The sequence below is a fragment of the Bos javanicus genome, chromosome 8 (assembly GCF_032452875.1).
Source record: "Bos javanicus breed banteng chromosome 8, ARS-OSU_banteng_1.0, whole genome shotgun sequence".
NCBI classification, from domain to species: domain Eukaryota; kingdom Metazoa; phylum Chordata; class Mammalia; order Artiodactyla; family Bovidae; genus Bos; species Bos javanicus.
This window is the reverse complement of record NC_083875.1, coordinates 77,050,066-77,073,568: the sequence shown is the minus strand read 5'-3', so window position 1 is coordinate 77,073,568 and position 23,503 is coordinate 77,050,066. Positions and strand designations below refer to the sequence as shown.

The 23,503-nt window shown below is 40.3% G+C and overlaps 1 long non-coding RNA gene across 3 annotated transcripts in view; it reads right to left on the bottom strand.

The window, feature by feature from the left end:
• The window catches only part of LOC133252963 (uncharacterized), a 111,001-nt gene extending 88,301 nt beyond the window's left edge, over window positions 1-22,700 (bottom strand). For 2 of the 3 annotated variants that reach the window (XR_009738130.1, XR_009738132.1), the window contains exon 1: window positions 22,314-22,700. This is a non-coding gene — a long non-coding RNA (uncharacterized LOC133252963). Of the gene's footprint in view, window positions 1-22,162 lie in introns of all 3 variants that reach the window. The other variant, XR_009738131.1, reaches the window with a different exon arrangement.
• Between the last annotated feature and the right edge of the window lie 803 nt (window positions 22,701-23,503).

The window sequence follows — 23,503 nt, the reverse complement described above, 5'->3', positions numbered from 1 at the left end:
TAAACTAGCAGAAAGAATGAGTAAATTTGAAAATACGTTGAGATTAGCCAGTCTAAGAAAGAGAAATAAAAACAATAAATTTTAATACGAACAAAACCCAAGACGTCTGTGAGTATACACCATCAAGTATACTAACATAAAAATAATGGAATTCCCAGAAGGAAAGGAGAGAGAAAAAGAGGCAGATATTAATTGTAATCCCCGTGGGAAACCACCAAGAAAATGACTCAAAGTCATATGGAAAATAAATGATAGGGAAATTAAAACAGTCACTCGAAAATAAATATTTAGTACAAAGAGATGGTAGTAATGGAAGAAGAGAGAAACAAAAGACAAAAGACATACAGAATGCAAACAGAAACATGTCAATGCAAATATTTTCAGAAATTATATTGTGTTAGTGAACCAAACACTCCAATTAAGAGATAGATATTGACAGAATTACCCAACTATATGCTGTAAACAGGGTACCACAATTAGATATCAGTAACTAAAGGAAATATGATATTCACCAACATGTGAAAATTAAACATACTTTTAAACAACCAGTAGAGCAAAGAAGAAATCATAAGGGAAATTAGAAAATACACTGGGATGAATGAAAACAAAAACACAACATATCAAAACTTATGGAGTACAATAAAAGCAGTGATCAGAGAGAAATTTACAGTTGTAAATGCCTATGTTAAAAAAAGAAGAGCTTTCAAATAAATAACGTAAACTTTCCACCTTCATAACGAGAAGAAAATAGAGCAAAGTAAATACAAGCAGCAGAATTGAGGAGATAATAAATATTAGAGCAGGAATTGAGAATAGATAAATGATAGAGAAAATTAATAAAAACAAAAGTTAGTTATTTGAAAAGGTAAGACTGACAATTTTCTTAGCTAAAGTGACAAGAAAAGAGATACTCAAATTACTAAAATCAGGAATTAAAGATACTATTTCTGACCTTAAAAACATAGAAACGATTGAAGGGGAATACTATGAATAATTGTATGCCAACAGATTAGATAATGTGGTCACAATGGGTAAATTTCTAGAAAGAAAGAAACTACCAAAACTGATCAAAAAGGAACAGAATAAATGAATAGGTCTATAGCAAATAAAGAGATTGAATTGATAATCAAAGACCTCCCACAAAGAAAGACCGGGCTTCACTGGTTCATTCTACCAAATATCTTAAGAAGAGTTCATACTAATATTTAAGAAGTTTTTGTAAAAAAAAAAAAAAAAAATGAGTAAAGAATACTCCCAAATCATTAGCCTGGTACCAAAACAAAGAAATCATGAGAAAACTACAGACAAATACCACTTATGAATAGATGTAAAGCTCCTCAACAAAATATAGGCAAAGAGACTCCAGCAACACATAAAAAGGGTAATACACTATGACCAAGTGGGATTTATTCTAGGAATGCAATGTTAATTCAATATAAGAAAAGAAATCAATATAATACACCATATTAATAAAGAACAAAAATTATGATCATTTCAATAGATATGGAGAAAGTACAGGCATACCTCATTTTACCATGCTTCACTTTACCACACTTCAAGATACTGTTGTGTTTTTTTTGTTCGTTTGTTTGTTTAACAAGCTGAGGGTTTGTGACAACCCCATGTTGAGCAAGTCTATCAGCACCACTTTTCCAACAGCATTTGCTCACTTCATATCTGTGCCACATTCTGGCAATTCTTGCAATATTTCAAACTTTTTCAACATTATAGTATTAGTTATGGTGATCCATTATCAGTGATGTTACTATTGTAATTGTTTTGGGGTACCACAAACCACACCCATACGAGATGGAGAACTTACCAGATGTGTGTTCTGACTGCCCCACTGACCAGATGTTTCCCATCTCTCTCTCTCTCTTTGGGCTTCCCTATTTCTTGAGACACAACAATATCGAAATTAAACAAATTAACAACCTTATAATTGGCCTCTACATCTCTCTCACTTTAAATAAAAAACTAGAAATGATTCAGTTCAGTGAGAAAGGTATGTCTAGAGCTGAGAGAGGCCACAAGCTAGGCCTCTTGCCCCAAACAGTTAGCCAAGTTATGAATGCAAAGGAAAAGTTCTCAAAGGAAATTAAAGGGCTTTTAGAGTGAACACACAAATGGTATGAAAGTTTAACAGCCTTACTGCTGATGTGGTGAAAGTTTCAGTGGTCTGCATAGAAGATCCAACCAGCCACAACATTCTCTTGAGCCAAAGCCTAATCCAGAACAAGGCCCTAACTCTCTTCAATTCTATGAAGGCTGAGAGAGGTAAGGAAGCTGCAGAAGAAATGTCTGAAGCTAGCAGAGGTTTGTTCATGAGATTTAGCGGGAGAAGCCATCTCTATAACAGATAGTGCAAGGTCCAGTAGCAAGTGCTAGAGTAGAAGCTGCAGTAAGTTGTCCAGAAGATCTAGCTAAGATAATATATGAAAGTGCCTAAAAAATAAATTTTCGGTGTAGACAAAACAGCCTTCTATTGCAAGATTCCATCAAGGATTTTCATAGCTAGAGAGAAGTCAACGTCTGGTTATGAAGCTTCAAAGGACAGGCTGACTCTCTTATTAGGGGCTAATGCAGCTAGTAACGTTAAGTTGAAGTCAGTGCTTATTTACCATTCCAAAACTCTTAGCACCTTTAAAAATTATGTTCAATCTCCTCTGCTTGTACCCTATCAATTAAACAATAAAGCCTCTATGACAGCACATTTGCTTACAACATGGTTTGCTGAATATTTTCAGCCCACTATGGATATCGCAAAAGACTGCCTTCAAAATTTTACTGCTCACTGACAATGCATCTGGTCACCCAAGAATTCTGACAGAGATGTACAATGAGATTAATGTTTTCATGCCTGCACTCATCTCACACACTAGTAAAGTAATGGTCAAAATTCTCCAAGCCAGGCTTCAGCAATATGTGAACCGTGAACTTCCTGATGTTCAAGCTGGTTTTAGAAAAGGCAGAGAAACCAGAGATCAAATTGCCAACATTCGCTGGATCATCGAAAAAGCAAGAGAGTTCCAGAAAAACTTCTATTTCTGCTTTATTGACTATGCCAAAGCCTTTGACTGTGTGGATGACAATAAACTGTGGAAAATTCTGAAAGAGATGGGAATACCAGACCACCTGACCTGCCTCTTGAGAAACCTATATGCAGGTCAGGAAGCACCAGTTAGAACTGGACATGGAACAGACTGGTTTCAAATAGGAAAAGGAATACGTCAAGGCTGTATATCGTCACCCTGTTTATTTAACTTATATGCAGAGTACATCATGAGAAACACTGGGCTGGAAGAAGCACAAGCTGGAATCAAGATTGCCAGGATAATATCAATAACCTCAGATATGCAGATGACACCACCCTTATGGCAGAAAGTGAAGAGAAAGAGTGGAAACAGTGTCAGACTTTATTTTGGGGGGCTCCAAAATCACTGCAGATGGTGATTGCAGCCATGAAATTAAAAGACGCTTACTCCTTGGAAGGAAAGTTATGACCAACCTAGATAGCATGTTGAAAAGCAGAGACATTACTTTGCCAACAAAGGTTCGTCTAGTCAAGGCTATGGTTTTTCTACTGGTCATGTATGGATGTGAGAGTTGGACTGTGAAGAAGGCTGAGCACCAAAGAATTGATGCTTTTGAACTGTGGTGTTGGAGAAGATTCTTGAGAGTCCCTTGGACTGCAAGGAGATCCAACCAGTCCATTCTAAAGGAGATCAGCCCTGGGATTTCTTTGGAAGGAACGATGCTAGAGCTGAAACTCCAGTACTTTGGCCACCTCATGCGAAGAACTGACTCATTGGGAAAGACTCTGATGCAGGGAGGGATTGGGGGCAGGAGGAGAAGGGGACGACACAGGATGAGATGGCTGGAGGGCATCACCGACTAGATGAACGTGAGTTTGAGTGAACTCCAGGAGATGGTGATGGACAGGGAGGCCTGGTGTGCTGTGCATTCATGGGGTCACAAAGAGTCGGACACAAATGAGCAACTGAACTGAACTGAACACACACATCCATGCTGTAGCCCATGGTTCAAGAATTTTCAAGTCTTAAGAAATACACTTCATAAAGCTATAGCTGCCATTGGTAGAGATTCCTCTGATGGATCTGGCCAAAGTAAACTGAAAACCCTCTGAAAATGATTCACTATTATAGATGCCATCAAGAATGTTCATGATTCATAGGAAGAGGTCAAAGTATCGACAAAAATTTGGGAAAAATTGACTTCAACCCTCGTGGATGACTTTGAGGGGTTCAAGATTTCATGGAGAAAGTAACTACAGATGTGGTAGAAATATCAAGAGATTAGAATTAGAAGAGGAGACTGAAGATGTGCCTGAATTGCTGCAATGTCATGATAAAATTTTATCATGAGGTTGGTGCTTCTTATGGACAAGCAAAGAAAGTGGCTTCTTGAGATGAAATCTACTTCCGGTGAAGATGCTATGAGGATTGTTGAAATGACAACATAGCATTTAGAATATTAGTTGATAAAGTAGCAGAACTTAGTTGATAAAGTAGCAGAAGAGTTTGAGAAGATTCACTTCAATTTTGAAAGAAGTGGGTAAAATGCTATCAAATAGCATTACATGCTACAGAGACATTGTGAAAAGAAGAGTCAATTGATGTGGCAAACTTCATTGTTGTCGTTTTAAGAAACTGCCACAGCCACCCCCAGGCTTCACCACCCTGCTCAGTCAGAAGCCATTGACATTGAGGCAAGACCCTCCACCAGCAAAAAGATTACAACTAGCTGAGAGCTCAGATAATGGTTAGCATTTTTAGCAATAAAGCATTTTTAAATTAAGGTATGTACATTTTTCAGACATAATGCTCTCACACTTAACTACAGTATAGTGTAAACTTAACTTCTCTATGCTCTGTGAAACCAAAATAATTCATGACTCACTATTGCAATATTCACTTTATTGCAGTGGTCTGGAACCGAACCTGCAATCTCTCTGAAGTATGCCTCTTTTTTGACAAAATCCAACATCTTTTCTTGACAGAAACACTCAGCAAACTAGGAAAATAAACTTCTTCAGCCTTGTCAAGAGCATATTAACAAGAAAACCTACAGTTATCATCATGCCTAATGAGCAACAAATGAAAACTTTGCCCCAAAGATCAGGAAAATATCTTATCTTACCATTTCTATTCAACATTGCATTGGAGCATCTACCCTGAGCAATTAAGCAGGGAGATAAAATAATAAGCATATATAAATTGGAAAGGAAGAATTAAAACCATCTCTATTCTCATCTGTGAAATCTACAGAACACACAAACTATTAGAGCTAACAAATGAGTCCAACCAGTTTGTAGGATGCAAAATCAACTATTTATCTCTATAATCTAGCAATGAGAGATCAAAAAGGAAAATAAGGGCTTCCCTGGTGGCTCAGTGGTAAAGAATCTGCCTGCCAACGCAGGAGACACAGGTTCAATCCATGATCTGGAAAGATCCCACATGCTGCAGAGCAACTAAGACCATTTGCCACAACTATGAGCCTGTGCTCTAGAGCCCAGGAACCCCAACTACTGAGTCCACGAGCTACAACTACTGAAGCCCGTGCCCTAGAGCCCATCCTCCACAAGAGAAGCCCCTGCAGTAAGAAGTCTGCGCACTTCAATGAAGAGTAGCCCCACTCGCTGCAACTAGAGAAAAGCCCATCCAGCAACCAAGACACAGCAGAACCAAAAACAAATAATTTCTTAAAAAATCAATTAAAAAATGAAATTGAGAAAATTCTATTTACAATAGCATTACAAACAATAAAATACTCAGTGATTTAACAAAATAAGAAGATGGCAAGGGTGGGAAGATTTGGGAGAATGGCATTGAAACATGTAAAATATCATGTATGAAACGAGATGCCAGTCCAGGTTCAATGCACGATACTAGATGCTTGGGGCTAGTGCACTGGGACAACCCAGAGGGATGGTATGGGGAGGGAGGAGGGAGGAGGGTTCAGGATGGGGAGCACATGTATACCTGTGATGGATTCATTTTGATATTTGGCAAAACTAATACAATTATGTAAAGTTTAAAAATAAAATAAAATTTAAAAAAAAACATTTACATTGTAAAAAAAAAAAAAACAAACAAAAAAAACAGACAAAACTACCTATATCATCAATATTCCTATATCAATACCTATATCATCAATAAGAAAGAGAAGATTTTAATGCTTTTCTCTCCCTCAAAATGGAGGAAGGACATGAACTCAGAGCAGAGGGCAGTTCTTTAAACTGAATGAACTTGGCTCACTACATTACCCTATTTTTAAACTTTGCTCTGGGTCAGTAAAAAGTATATTGACCAACACTTTCTGACCCATAACAAAGACTGGCAAACTGCTGGTCCAGGGAACAAATTCAGCCTTCAGCTTTTAACTGGAGCTTGAGCTAATAATGATTTTTACTTTTGTAAATGGTTACAATAAAAAAATAAAAATGAAAAAAAAATAAATAAAATAAAATAAAAATGGGCAAAGGATTTGAAGAAACACTTCATCAAAGAGATGTGGATGGCAAACAGGAACATAAAAAAGACTCTCTAAACTATTAGTCATTAGGGAAATGTACATTAAAATTGCACTGAGATACCACAATAAACCTATTAGAATGTAAACAGACAAATATAAAAGGTGGCATTACCATGGGCTAGTGAGGATGCAGAGCACTGGGAACTCTCATACACTGCCAGTGGGCACAAAAAGGCCCACTTTGGGAAACTCTTCAGCAGTTTCTTAGAAAGTTAAACATAAATTTCCACACAACCCAGCAACACCCATTCTCAGGTATCCTTGCAAAGGAAATTAGAATTGATATTCACATAAAACCATAAAAAATGTTTATAGCATCTTTAATCATTGTCAAAAACTGGAAACAAGCCAACTAGGGGAGAGAGAAATTATGGTACATCTATAAATGGGACTACTACTCAGAAGTAAAAAGGAACAGACTACTGATACATGCAAAACATGGATGAATCTCAAAACAGTGTTTTGAGTGAAAGAAGTGAGATACAAAAGGCTAAATACTGTGGGATTCCATTTTTATGACATTGTTGACAAGAAAAAGATCAATGGTTTCCAGAGAGTACGGTGGAGGGGCAAAATTTATTATAAAGAGGCATGATGGAACTTTTCCTAAGAGCTTTGAAAATATCTATAACTTGACTTTTGTGGAATTACATGATTATATATGTTTTTCAAAACTTACAGAACTATATATGTAAACTGGGAGAGTTTTACTGTATGTAAATGATACCTCAATAAACCTTACATTAAAAAAAAAAAGAAGATGGCAGAGGAATAAGACGGGGAAACCACTTTCTCCCCCACAAATTCATCAAAAGATCATTTGAACGCTGAGCAAATTCCATAAAACAACTTCTAACCTTGGTGGAGGACACCAGGCACCCAGAAAGGCAACCCATTCTCTTCAAAAGGAGGTAGGACAAAATATAAAAGATAAAAAGAGACAAAAGAGTTAGGGACGGAGACCCACCCATTCCAGGGAGAGTCATGAAGGAGGAGAAGTTTCCACACACCAGGAAACCCTCTCACCGGCGGCTTTGTGGGGAGTTTTGGAATCTTAGAGGGCAACATAACCGGGAGGAAAAACAAACAAACAACCCACAGATTATATGCCTAACCACAACTCCCAGCAGAGAAGTAGCCCAGCCGCTCACGTCCGCCAGCAGCAAGCAGGGGCTGAACAGGGAGGTGCAGGTTGCATGCTTAGGGTAAGGATGGGGCCTGAATACCCTGAGGACAATCTGAGGGAGCTAACGTGAGACAGCAACCCAAACTGTGGGATAGCCAGAGAGAGAGAGAGAGAGAGAACTTTCCCTTGAAAAGCTCTAAGGCAGAGCTTGGTCCGCTCACAGAACAAAGGACTGAGCGAATACCAGAGGAGAGCTAGCCAGCTGCAGACTGGCCTATCCCCCCGCCGGAGGCAGAGAGGCAGGCAGGCGACAGCCAGAACAGGAAGGTAAGGGGCAATCAGGGACCCAGAGACAGCATCCTCCACCAAACTGTGAGCAGGCTCCCAGTTGCTAACCAAGTCTTCTGGGATCCTGGATGGTTGACATCCGCCAGGAGGGTGGCAGTCAGAGATCAGCTCCCCAGAGGAGATACACGGCACACCTGAGACGGCGCTCTCCCTGTGCACCCAGGAAACCGAGGGGCTGGGAACGGGGAGATGGTAAGACCTGGGGGCTGGGAACAGGGAGGTGGCAAGACTCACTGCCCACCTGGGAGAGTGCACCTGGTCGCCTGAGCTGCTCAGACCTGGGAAGGGCACAGAAGGTACAACCAACCGAGTCTGTGCCTTTGTGGAGTACCCGAGAACCTGAACGGCTTAGACCTGGGAAATGCATGATAGTTCCCCTGCAGAGCAACCTGGAGCCTGAGTAGACTGGGAAAGCACACACGCCATGAGGCGGGCAAACCTAGTGTGGCCCAGGCACTGCGAGCACTCCCCACACACGCCGGTGATGTTTGTTTGCAGTGTTCCTCCCTCCCCACAGCACAACTGAACAAGTGAGCCTAAACAAGTGACCACCTTCGCCCCCTTGGGTCAGAATGGAAATTAGACACTGAAGATACCTGCAAACAGAGGAAGCCAAAATAAACAAAGAGGGAACCGCTCTGGAAGTGACAGGTGCAACAGATTAAAACCCTGTAGTTAGTATTAACTACATTGGAAGGGGCCTATAGACCTCGAGAAGAAGCCGGAACAAGGAACTATGTAAAACTGAACTGACCCCACACTACCCTCAACAGCTCCAGAGAAATTCCTAGATATATTTTACTATTATCATTTTTTAATTAAAAAAAATTTTTTAAGTTTTTTATTACCCCTTTAATTTTCACTTTTATAACCTATTACTTTGCAAAAAAATAAGATCCTATTTTTAAAGCAAATTTCATTTATATATTTTTTATAATTTTTGAGATTTTGTTTTGTTTTTATAATACCATATCTTTAAGAGTCTAATCTCTATCTAGACTTTTAATCTTTGCTTTTTGGTATTTATTAACTTTGTACCTTTAAGAATCCAATCTTCAAAGTGTGATTACTGGCTTGATTGCTCTATCCCCTTTTGACTCTCTTTTTCTCCCCCAGGTCACCTTTATCCGCCCCCCTCCCTTCTCTTCTCTACTTAACTCTGTGAGTCTCTTTGGGTGTTCCGGGCTGTGGAGAACACTTAGGGAACTGATTACTGGCTAGATCTGTCTCTCTTCTTTTGACTCCCCCTTTTCTCCTGGTCACTTCTATCTCCTTCCTCCCTCTTCTCTTCTCTGTGTAACTCTGTGAACCTCTCTGAGTGTTCCAAACTGTGGAGAGTACATAGGGAATTGATTACTGGCTAGATTTTTCCTCTCTTCTTTTGATTTCCCCTCTTCTCCTCCTGGTCACCTCTGTCTCCCTCCTCCCTCTTCTCTTCTCCATGTAACTCTGTTAACCTCTCTGGGTGTCCCTCACTGTGGAGAATCTTTTCACCATTGACCTAGATGTTTTATCATTGGTGCTGTATGGATGGGGGCTACTGTAAGAATAAAACTGAAAGCCAGAGGCAGGAGGCTTAAATACAAAACGAGAACACCAGAAAACTCCTGACTCTAGAGAACATTGATCGACAAGAGCTCATCCAAAAGCCTCCATACCTACCCTGAAACCAAGCTCTACCCAAGAGCCAAGAAGTTTCAGAGCAAGAAATACCAAGCTAATTCTCCAAAAACACAGAAACATAACCCTAAGCATTAAAATACAGGCAGCCAAAAGTCACACCAAACCCACAGACACCTCAAAACTCACTACTGGACACTTCATTGCACTCCAGAGAGAAGAGATCCAGCTCCACCCACCAGAACACCAATGCAAGCTTCCCTAACCAGGAAAACATGACAAGTCACTCATCTAATCCCACCCACAGGGAGGAACCTCCACAATAAAGAGGAACCACAAACTTCCAGCATACAGAAAGGCCACCCAAAACACAGCAATCTAAACAATGAAAAGGCAGAGAAATATTCAGCAGGTAAAGGAACATGATAAATGCCCACCAAACCAAACCAAAGAAGAGGAGATAGGGAGTCTACCTGAAAAAGAATTCAGAAAAATGACCCAAAATCTTAAAAACAAAATGGAGTTACAGATAAATAGTCTGGAGACAAGATTGAGAAGATGCAAGAAATGTGAACAATGCAACAACTGAGACCAAAAGCACTCTGGAGGGAACCAGCAGTATAACCTCAGAATAACTGAGGCAGAAGACAGGATAAGTGAGGTGGAAGGTAGAATGGTGGAAATAAATGAAGCAGAGAGGAACAAAAAAAAAGAATTAAAAGAAATGAGGACAACCTCAGAGACCTCTGGGACAATGTTAAATGCCCCAACATCCGAATCATAGGAGTCCCAGAAGAAAAAGACAAAAAGAAAGGCCATGAGAAAATACTTGAGATAATAGTTGAAAACTTCCCTAAAATGGGGAAGGAAATAGCCACCCAAGTCCAAGAAACCCAGAGAGTCCCAAACAGGATAAATACAAGGCAAATCACCCCAAGACACATACTAATCAAATTAACAAAGATCAAACACAAAGAACAAATATTAAAAGCAGCAAGAGAAAAACGACAAATAACACACAAGGCATTCCCATAGGATAAGAGCTGATCTTTCAACAGAACCTCTTCAGGCCAGAAGGGAATGCCAGGACATACTTAAGTGATGAAAGAGAAAAACCTACAACCCAGATTACTGTACCCAGCAAGGATCTCATTCAGATATGAAAGGGAAATCAACAGCCTTACAGACAAGCAAAAGCTGAGAGAATTCAGCACCACCAAACCAGCTCTTCAACAAATGCTAAAGGATCGTCTCTAGACAGGAAACACAGAAAAGGTTTATAAACTCTAAAAAACAAAGTAAATGGCAATGGGATCATACTTATCAATAATTACCTTAAATGTAAATGGGATGAATCCCCCAACCAAAAGACAAAGACTGGTGAATGGATACAAAAACAAGGCACCTACATATGCTGTCTACAAGAGACCCACCTCAAAACAAGGGACACATACAGACTGAAAGTGAAGGGCTGGAAAAAGACATTTCATGCAAATGGAGACCAAAAGAAAGCAGGAGTAACCATACTCATATCAGATAAAATAGACTTTGAGACAGATTGTGAAAAGAGATGAAGAAGGACACTACATAATGATCAAAGGATCAATCAAAGAAGATGTAACAATTATAAATATATATGCACCCAACATAGGAGCACTGCAATATGTAAGGCAAATGCTAACAAGTTGAAAGGGGAAATTAACAGTAGCACAATAATAGTGGGAGACTTTAATACCCCACTCACACCTATGGATAGACCAACTAAACAGAAAATTAACAAGGAAACACAAACTTTAAATGATACAATGGACCAGTTAGACCTAATAGATATCTATAGGACATTTCACCCAAAAACAATGAATTTCACCTTTTTCTCGAGTACACAAGGAACATTCTCCAGGATATATCATATTCTGAGCCATAAATCTAGCCTTGGTAAATTCAAAAAAACCTGAAATCATTTCAAGCACCTTTCTGATCACAATGTGGTAAGATGAGATGTCAACTACAGGGGGAAAAAAAAAACTATTAAAAATACAAATGTATGGAGGCTAAACAACACACTTCTGAATAACCAACAAATCACAGAAGAAATAAAAAGAGAAATCAAAATATGCATGGAAACGAATAACAATGAAAACACGACAACCCAAAACCTATAGGATTCAGTAAAAGCAGTGCTAAGGAGAAGATTCATAGCAATACAAGCTTTCCTCAAGAAATAAGAGAAAAATCAAATAACCTAACTCTACACCTAGAGTAACTAGAAAAAGAGGAAATGAAGAACCCTAGGGTTAGTAGAAAGAAACAAATCATAAAAATTAGGGTGGAAATAAATGAAAAAGAAACAAAGGAGACTGTAGCAAAAATCAACAAAGCTAAAAGCTGGTTCTTTGAGAAGATAAATAAAATTGACAAACCATTAGCCACTCATCAAGAAAAAAAGGGAAAAGAATCAAGTCAACAAAATTAGAAATGAAAATGGAGAAATCACAACAGACAACACAGAAATACAAATGATCATAAGAGACTACTACAGCACCTATATGCCAATAAAATGGACAACTTGGAAGAAATGGACAAATTCTTAGAAAACCATAACTTTCCGAAAATGAACCAGGAAGAAATAGAAAATCTTAACAGACCCATCACAAATATGGAAATCGAAACTGTAATCAGAAATCTTCCAAAACACAAAAGCCCAGGACCAGATGGCTTCACAGCTGAATTCTATCAAAAATTTAGAGAAGAGCTAACATCTATCCTACTCAAAGTCTTCCAGAAAATTGCAAAGGAAGGTAAACTCCCAAACTCATTCTATGAGGCCACCATCACCCTAATACCAAAACCTGACAAAGATGCCACAAAAAGTGAAAACTACAGGCCAATATCACTGATGAACATAGATGCAAAAATCCTTAACAAAATTCTAGTAAACAGAATCCAACAACATATTAAAAAGTTCATACATCATGACCAAGTGGGCTTTAATCCCAGGGATGCAAGGATTCTTCGATATTTGCAAAATCAATGTGATATACCACATGAACAAACTGAAACATAAAAACCATATGATTATCTCAATAGATGCAGAGAAAGCCTTTGACAAAATTCAACACCCATTCATGATAAAAAAAAAAAACCTCCAGAAAGCAGGCATAGAAGGAACATACCTCAACATAATAAAAGCCATATATGATAAACCAACAGCAAACATTATCCTCAATGATGAAAAATGGAAAGCGCTTCCCCTAAAGTCAGGAACAAGACAAGGGTGCCCACTCTTACCACTACTATTCAACACATTTTTGGAAGTTTTAGTCACAGCAATCAGAGCAGAAAAAGAAATAAAAGGAATCCGGATTGGAAAAGAAGTAAAACTCTCACTGTTTGCAGATGACATGATCGTCTACATAGAAAATCCTAAAGACTCCACCAGAAAATTACTAGAGCTAATCAATGCAATGAATATAGTAAAGTTGCAGGATATAAAATTAACACACAGAAATCCCTTGCATTCCTATACACTAACAATGAGAAAACAGAAAGAGAAATTAAGGAAACAATTCCATTCACCACTGCAATGAAAAGAATAAAATACTTAGGAATAAATCTACCTAAAGAAACAAAAGACCTATATATGAAAAACTATAAAACACTGATGAAAGAAATCAAAGAGGACACTAATAGATGGAGAAATATACCATGTTCATGGATTGGAAGAATCAATATAGTGAAAATGAGTATACTACCCAAAGCAATCTATAGATTCAAAATCCCTATCAAGCTACCAACGGTATTTTTCACAGAACTAACACAAATAATTTCATAATTTGTATGGAATACAAAAAACCTCAAATAGCCAAAGTGATCTTGAGAAAGAAGAATGGAACTGGAGGAATCAACCTGCCTGACTTCAGGCTCTACTACAAAGCCACAGTCATCAAGACAGTATAGTACTGGCACAAAGACAGAAATATAGATCAATGGAACAAAATAGAAAGCCCAGAGATAAATCCATGCACCTATGGACACCTTATCTTTGACAAAGGAGGCAAGAATATACAATGGAGAAAAGGCAATCTCTTTAACAAGTGGTGCTGGGAAAGCTGGTCAACCACTTGTAAAAGAATGAAACTAGAACACTTTCTAACACCATACACAAAAATAAACTCGAAATGGATTAAAGATCTAAAAGTAAGACCAGAAACTATAAAACTCCTAGAGGGAAACATAGGCAAAACACTCTCCGACATAAATCACAGCAGGATCCTCTATGACCCACCTCCCAGAGTTAAGGAAATAAAAGCAAAAATAAACAAATGGGACCTAATTAAACTTAAAAACTTTTGCACAACGAAGGAAGCTATAAGCAAGGTGAAAAGACAGCATTCAGAATGGGAGAAAATTATAGCAAATGAAGCAACTGACAAAGAATTAATCTCAAAATATACAAGCAGCTCAGGCAGCTCAATTCCAGAAAAATAAACAAGCCAATCAAAAAATAGGCCAAAGAACTAAACAGGCATTTCTCCAAAGAAGACATACAGATGACTAACAAACATGAAAAGATGCTCAACATCATTCATTATCAGAGAAATGCAAATCAAAACCACTATGAGGTACCATTTCACACCAGTCAGAATGGCTGTGATCCAAAAGTCTACAAATAATAAATGCTGGAGAGGGTGTGGAGAAAAGGGAACCCTCTTACACTGTTGGTGGGAATGCAAACTAGTACAGCCACTATGGAGAACAGTGTGGAGATTCCTTAAAAAACTGGAAATAGAACTGCCTTATGATCCAGCAATCCCACTGCTGGGCATACACACTGAGGAAACCAGAAGGGAAAGAGACACGTGTACCCCAATGTTCATCACAGCACTGTTAACAATAGCCAGGACATGGAAGCAACCTAGATGTCCATTGGCAGACAAATGGATAAGAAAGCTGTGGTACATATACACCTTGGAATATTACTCAGCCATTAAAAATAACACATTTTAATCAGTTCTAATGAGGTGGATGAAACTGGAGCCTATTATACAGAGTGAAGTAAGTCAGAAAGAAAAACACCAATACTAACACCAAGTATTAACACCAGTATTACCAAAACTACCAATAATACAAAACACCAATATTAGCACATATATATGGAATTTAGAAAGATGGTAACAATGACCCTATATGTGAGACAGCAAAAGAGACACAGATGTAAAGAACAGACTTTTGGACTCTGTGAGAGAAGGCGAAGGTGGGATGATTTGAGAGAATAGCATTGAAACATGTATATTATCATATGTGAAATAGATTGCCAGGCCAGGTTCAATGCATGAGACAAGGTGTTCAGGGCTGATGCACTGGGATGACCCTGAGGGATGGGATAGGGAGGGAGGTGGGAGGGGGTTCAGGATGGGGAACACATGTACACCCATGGCTGATTCATGTCAATGTATGGCAAAAACCACTACAATATTGTAAAGTAATTAGCCTCCAATTAAATTAATTAATAAAAAAAATAAGTGCAAGATCTGAACACTGTAACAACAAATTATCATTGAAAGAAATTAAAGAAGACCTAAATAAATGGAAGTACATTCCATGTTCACCGATGAGAAGATTCAGTACTATTAGGATAGCATTACTCCCCAAATTGATATCCAGATTCAAGGCAGTCTTCATCAAAATCCTAGCTGCTTGTTTTGCAGAAATTGGAAAGTAGGTCCTAAAATTTCATATGAAAATGCAAGGCACCCAGAATAGCCAAAACAATCTCAAAAAAGAAGAACAAATTTAAAGGACTCACACCTCTAGACTTCAAAAATTAATACAGAGCTACAGTAATCAAGGCACTATAGTACTGGCATAAGGATAGACAGGTTAATCCATGATATAAAATTGATATTCCAGAAATAAACCCATATGTTTATGGACAACTTATGTTTGAAAAGGGTACAAGATAATTCAAAGCAGAACTGGCTTTTTCAACAAAAGGGCAACAGGACATCCACACATTGTACCTATTCCTCACACCAAATTAAAAATTTAATTCAAAATGGATCAAAGACCTAAATGTAAGAACCAAAACTATAAAACTCTTAAAAGAAAACATATGCATAATATTTGGTGATCTTAAATTAGGCAATGGTTTTAAAACATGACACAAAGCACTATCAATAGAATTTAAAAATGGATAAATTGGAACTCATCAAAATTAAACACTTTTGTGCTTCAAAGGACTATATAAAGAAAGTGAAAAAACAACCCAGAGAATGAGAGAAAATATTTTTAAATCATGCATCTGTAAAAAGTCTAGTATCTAAAATAAAGACATTTACAACTCTGTAAAAACAAAAAAATTTAAATGAGTAACAGATATGAATAGATATTTCTCCACAGAAGACATACAAATGTCTACTAAGCACATGAAAAGATGCTTCACATCATTAGTCTTTAGGAAAATGCAAATCAAAAAGCTCAATGAAATACCATTTCATACGTGCTAGGATGGCTAAAAAAATTTAAAAGATGGTAAGGATATGGAGAAATTGAAGCTCTCATGATTGCTGAAGTACAGCTGCTGTGAAAAACAGTTTGGGAGTTCCTAAAAAGTTAAACACTGAATTACCATACAACCCAGCAATTCCACTCCTAGGTATATAACCAAGAAAATTGAAAGCATATGTTTATATAAAAAATTAAACACAAATGTCTGTGACATTAGCCATAATAGCACAAAAAGTGAAAACTCCCCCCAAATGTTCATCAATGAATTAATGGATAAATAAAATGTGGTATATCCATAGAATGCAGTATTATTCAGCTATGGGAAAAAATGAGGTACTGATGAGACATGTGGGACCTGGGACCCTTTGCTACAAGTGCTTGTACCTGGACAACAAACATCTCCTGAAGAAACAGAATACAAAGATAGATAGGTTGATCCAAAAATATAACTGAAACTCCAGAGAGAAACCCATACATTTAGGACAACTGATTTTTGATAAGGGTACCAAGACAATTCAACACAGAAAGAAAAGCCTTTTCAACAAAAGGATAACTGCATAGCCACACAGAAAATGATGTTGAAACTATTTCTCACACCAAATTTTAAAAATTAAGTCAAAATGGATCAAAGATCCAAATAAGGACTAAAAATAACTGCATGCATGCAGAGTTGGGGAAAATTATGAACAAGATATAAAAAGACCAAAAACCCAACGTCTATGTCCCCTACACACAATACCACCAGAGAAGGGGCCTAAGTCACCCCATCCTGCCTGACCCCTGGACCTGCCCCTACCCTCACCGCATGTAAGGCAACAACTCACCTTCACTCAAGGAGTGAACAAAAGAACCTGTTACTTGTTTTGTTCCCTCCTGATGCAGCATGAGTCCCAGTAAAGCCTTGCCTAAGTTTCTTCTCTGGCCTCTTATCAATTTCCATTGATTTGAAGAGTCTAAGAACCAGCTCTGTTACACTGATGTGTGCTACAACATGAAAGAAAAACCACACAGAAAAGGCTATCATGTTATATGACTCCATTTCATGAAATGCCCCCAAACTTTCAAAGAGACAGAAAGTAGGTTAGTCATTTCCAGGGACTTGGGGGATGGGAGAATGGTGGGGAGTGACTGCTAATGGGTACAGAGTTTGGGGATAATGAGAATGTTCTAGAATTATATGATGCTGATAGCTGCACAACTCTGAATAGATTAAAAAGCACTGAACTACATACTGCAAATGGGTGAATTTAAGAAAGCTGAGCACCAAAGAATTGATGCTTTTGAACTGTGGTGTTGGAGAAAACTCTTGAGAGTCCCTTGGACTGCAAGGAGAGCCAACCAGTCCATCCTAAAGATCAGTCCTGGGTGTTCATTGGTAGGACCGATGTTAAAGCTGAAACTCCAATACTTTGGCCACCTGATGCGAAGAGCTGACTCATTTGAAAAGACCCTGATGCTGGGAAAGATTGAGGGCAGGAGGAGAAGGGGATGACAGAGGATAAGATGGTTGGATGGCATCACTGACTCGATGGACATGGGTTTGGGTGGACTCCGGGAGTTGGCAATGGATAGGGAGGCCTGGCGTGCTGCAATTCATGGGGTTGCAGAGTCGGACACAATTGAGTGACTGAACTGAACAGTAAATGAATTGCATCTCAATATTTTAAAAAGTCAGACCACACCATTCTTCTCAAAATGCTCCAACATGTCAAAAGAACACAAGACTCCCCAAAGCCACTGCTCTGACCACTGCTTTTCTGACCTCATCTCCCATCACTCTCCCACCTGGCAGCCCCCACCAGTCACATTGCCTCCTTCTGTTCTTCAAACACACCATCATGCTTCCACCTCAGGGCCTTTGCTTTCAGTTTCCCCACAGCCCTGGATTCAAGCCTCCAACACCGGCACAGTTAACTTCTGCACCTCTTGAAGTCTTTGCTTGAATGTTCCCTTTTCAGTGAGGTCTACCCCATCTGCATGCCTGTACTCCTTTTCCCCAACCCTGTTACTTCTCTTTTGCATTTATCCCTGTCTAAAACATAACATGCTTCTCTTATTTCTTACTTTGTATTTATGGTCTGTTTCCTCCCACTAGAATCTAAGCCATTGTAGCTAGAATTTCTGTCTGCTTCTTCACTGCTCTATGTTTCACACTCTGTGGGCATACAGGAGGTGCTTACTAAATATCTGTTGGTGACCACAAAATAAATGAATGTCTACAGGGGTAAACAGGTTTGGAGGACCTGTTCTGAGAATGAAAACATCTTCGCGGACATACAAACAACTTTGGGAATGAACTTTTTTGAAGACTGTCTACTGCTTGTTATCAAACACTTGTTCAAGCCTAAGAGACGTCAGATATTTTCTGACACCTGCTATTTAATTACTGTGACCATGCATGAAAGCAACGGGCCCCAGGCCCTTTTCTTTCAGTAGCTGAGTATGTGAGCCTTGCTCAGCTTCGTGTCTTTGATACTCACATTTCGCTTGTAGTTCTTCCTTGGTTTCACACAGAGACACGAACTGCCAGGAAACTCTCTCTGCCTCTCTCAGGACATCTGTGCTTTGAGTCTAACTCTGGGCCAGCTCTGCAGACTGAAAACACTCTGGGTGTGCCTGTCAACAGGAAGAGAAGCGCTCCAGCAGGAACCCCACACCACCTGACCGCACAGCCTCCTAAGCTCCAGGCAGCATCTTTGTTGTGCTTAAATGAGCCTTCCATGTGCTCCCGGCAGGAGCGCACATAATTAAACATACTAACACTTAAGAGCAGGCTTAAACCACAGATTTTCTATTATCGTTTTTAACTTTTGATTCATCCCCTCCAGAGATTCAGCCTTTCTTTGATAGAGGCCTAAAACATGAGAGAGAAGTTTCTTGGGTGTCCAAAAAATCATAATGCTTTTGGGAAATTGAGTCTTAGCATGGAGAAATCCCTCTGTATTCTGCCATCTCCATTCTCTATTTTTCAGATAAAATAGCTATTACTTTGTGTCTGTGTGGAGCACAGCAAAAAGGAAACTCGGATTTCAAAGAACCATCTCTATTACCTTCAAAATCTTTTTGTCCTTGGGTATCCTGAAATGTCTATCCTCTCTAGTCACAAAAATGTTTTCTCTGCAGCAGCTGACCCTATCTATGTTTAACAACTTACTGACTGGAGATATATGAATATGTCTCTTGTTACCCTAACATTATTGACCAGAGTGTTTCAATATTCACTTCCATAACAAATCGCCAGCCACAGACATTAGTTTCTGCAAAAGTCCTCCAGTCAGTAACATGCCATGTGTTAGCTGCTAGTTGCGTCTGACTCTTTGTGACCCCATGGACTGTAGCTCTCCAGGCTCCTCTGTCCATGGGATTTCCCTGGCAAGAGTGGGTAGCCATTCCCTTCTCCAGGGGATCTTCCCGACCCAGGGATCAAACCCAGGTCTCGTGCATTGCAGATGGATTCTTGACCCCCTGAGCCACCAAGGAAGTCCCCGATAATGTGTTAAGTAGCACCTATAATACAAATTCGTATAATCCAGAATACAGCCCCAACACACCTGTTTTTGGTTCATTTAAGTATCCCACAGGTCCTTCAGGTTCTTTCTATCCAAGACTCTTATTATCTCTCCACCAAAACAAAATTTTTTTTTAGTTTTTAATTTTAAAAAATTAATAAGAAATAAGAAACCCTGCTGTTGCCAAGCCTTACTAATAGCATTACTTTCTCCCACTCAAGGAAACCAGGAAATTCAAAATCAAGCTTGGCTCTCTGCTCTGGCTCTATGCAAATTCTGTCAGTCAGTGAGTCACTTGCTTTGACCCCGTTTTAATGAACTTCCAAATTTTTCCTGGCCATATATCTTCTGAAGAAGGATTACCTCCTGCTCACACTTAAAAGCCAACAGTGGGGACTTTATTCTGCTCACGGTTTGAAAGCTGACTGCCCTCTACTCCCAACTTTGAAAACACTAATTACTCAGGTGACCATGAAAATGAAACCAGATGTTCTCCCCAGTCCCTGCCATCTGCCCTGGTGCTGGGCCTGGGTTCTGTCTTGTGCTAAGGAAGATCTGGCTCTGTTACCGACCAAACTTGGGTCCATTCACCCAACATACAACAACTCCAACATACAACAACTCCAACATACAACTACTCCAACATACAACAACTACTCCAACATACAACTACTCCAACATACAACTACTCCAACATACAACATATATACAACATACAATGACATGCAACAACTGGGCTGTGGGGAAGGAAAGTATAGTGTTTACTGCAAGGCACCCAAGATGGGGCCAATCAAGAACAGGCAGCTCATGCTCAAAAGACCCAAACCCCCTGATGCCTTTCAGGGTAGGTTTTTTAAAAACGGTGTGAGGGAGAGGATCACAGGGTCTTTCATCAGGTCATGCACAATTCTCTGACTGGTTGATGGGGAAGTTAACAGGGTGATTTCAGGAATCATAATCATCAACCTGCTGCTTCCAATCAGTCTGGGGTTTCTGTGCTAGTGATCAGCATGGGGTTGACTTCTTCCACCTGGTGGGGGTTTTAAGTGTCTGCAAAACAACTTAATGATATGGCGCAGGATATTAACTATAGCACTTGAGAAGGAACTAAAGGTCCTTTGTTTTATGGCTGAACTATTATTATTCTGTCTTGCTCAACTGTTTGTTTTTGCATTTTCTCACTTCTCTGATTAAATTGCTCTTTGGAATTCAGGGAAGGTCTAAATGGCTAAAGCTCTTCTACAAAAAAGATGCAGAGACACAGGAAATCTGTTCCTGGGAAGGCCCTGCAGGATCCTGCTTAGTTTCAGCCCTATTACTTCCAGCCTATGTGAGCTTGGATGTGATGTTATATGCCATGCATGCAATAACACAACATTCCCAGCTGGCTCAGTGGTAAACAATCCACTGCCAACGCAGGAGACACAGCAGTCTCAGGTTCAATCCCTGGGTGGGGAAGATCCCCTGGAGGAAGAAATAGCAAACCCACTATAGTTCATGGGGTTGCAAAGAGTGGGACACGACTGAACTGACTGAGCATGGTATAAGAGGAGCACATGGTATATATGCAATAACACAGAAATCAGACCTATAAACATAGGTTATCATAAGAAAGTATGGGATAGAAATGCATAAGTCAGTAGAGACCCATAGGTTAACCCATTCTATTGAGCTCAGTCTGTCTAGATTTCTAAGGAAGACTGCGCAAATTTGGTAGGTTCCATTTTTACTGTCAGGGAGGACTACACTATGGGAATTCCCCACAAGTGTAGTTGCTGGGTTCCTCTCCCATTTCACCTCCATGCTGCCTCCCTCTCCCATTTCACCACCATGCTGCCTCCTGAAAGTGGGCTTATGAGGCTCATGGTTCCCCAAGGTCCAGACCTAACTCTGAAGCCCAGCCAAGGCCGGGGCTGTCCAAATCAAGATGGAGGTCCAATCCCATCGTCCAATAAAGGATAAGGCCCAGAGAGCTGAGAAATCTGTTTTCTGGTGCACATATGTTACTCTCAACAAAAACATTATTTCTTCACAAACACAGATTCATTGTTCTGTACCCTAAGTGTGAACCAGGAATTGGAGCTCAGAGAGTCCTACATTTAGAGCTCTAGGTTCAGCTACTGTCCCACTCCTCCTAAAGAGACATGTCTCTGCACCCAAGATTCGCTTTCTAAAAAGACCTTACATTACGGAGACTGCAGCCGGAATTACCTGGACTAGACACCGAGGGCCACGCTTTGCCAAATGAATAGGAATGAAGGAAGAGGCTGCCCCCAAGTGGAAAACCCGAAAATTGCAGCGACGCTTCCAATCAGTTACTCATTAGTTCAAGAAACTGCACCGGGTTTCCATTTCCAGCTCGCAGAAATGCCCCTCCTTGAGAACCGCTAGGGAGAAAAACTGAGGTGCGGATCCTTTTACTATCACCGCGGCACGCTGAGAAAACAGAACAGGCAAACCCACCGCCTCCCAACCCCCCGACCCTATAAAGCACCTGGTTAAATGCAAATTCTGGGTCCTCACCGCGGACACTTTGATTTAGCGAGCCAGCGGGAGTGAGCACCTGGAGTTCTGGTGTCTAACCACGTGGTTCGGATCATGTGGCAGATTTGGAGATTGTGGGCTGGGAAGCGACTTTCTCTTACCCTTCCCGGGCCCCGGGCTGTGGGTCCTGGGAACCCCGAATCCGCAGTTTTTCTTATGGCCTTTCTCGCAGCCCCCAGCCGCCGCTCTATTGTCTCCCCACCAGCCACTGCGGAACCCCACCCACCAGCCGGGTCTGCCCCGGGTCAGCCCAGCCGCCGTGGTTTCCATGGCGACCCGGGCTGCGCCGCGTGCCGCTTCCCTCGCGCGGTGTAAGGTGGCGTCTCTCTGACCCAGCGCCCACCGCCCCGACCGAGAAGGGAAATTCTAGTCCAGGACAGTCAAGCTAAGAAGTAACTTTACTACTATTATTGAGTATTTCTTGTGCCCATTTTTTATTTAAAATAAGATGTAAGAGTTTTGTTTTTCCGGGGTAGGGGGTCGCGGAATTCTAGCGACCTGTCTTAGTACCTTTATGTAACATCTCACATTCAGATTCAAACGCTTGGGATAGACTGACCCTCCTCCCCCGCCCAGCTGAAGGAATTAATAATTTCGACTTGCCTTAGAGACTTACCTTTCTTTGCACAGCCCTCCCGTGGTACATGCACCAGAACACTCAGGTGTGTGGTTTTGTCTAGCAACCTCGGGAAACACCGAGGTGATTCCCAGACCGTGGGCCTCCTGTTTCTTCTTTACTCTCCAATCCTGCCCTTCTTGCCAAGGACTGCTGCCTCTGCTGAACCCGATGGAGGAGGTCAGGTTCTTAAGGGCTTCGGCAGGGAATGCAGACTGTATTCTCAGAAGCATGTGGGCTGAGCTAGGCCCTCAGAAGTTCCTCGTTATTCTAATCAAGAAGCCCTGGCTTACTCTAATCAACTTCCATTAGGAGAAGGCCACATCTTCTGGAAGGACCTGGGTACACTTTCAAAAGGTGCTATAAGGAGCATGGTCCAACACCCCAGGTCCGGTCAGCTTTTCTTTTTGGTCATCCATGAGGACTGCTGAGTCATGGTGCTTCCTCGGGGCGTTTGGCAGTTCAAGACGGCTGGAGGCTAAGTGAAAATCTAGGCACCTCTGAAATCCTGTTGGTATGTGGAATAAATGACTTTCAGATGGCCAGCTGTGGAGGACACTGGGAAATGGAGGACACGGTCATCTCATAAACATGGAGATGTGAGGACAAGGTTAGACCACTCTTGTTTTGTCACATAGTAACATTTTCAATAGCTAAGTGTAAGCATTCGGCAAT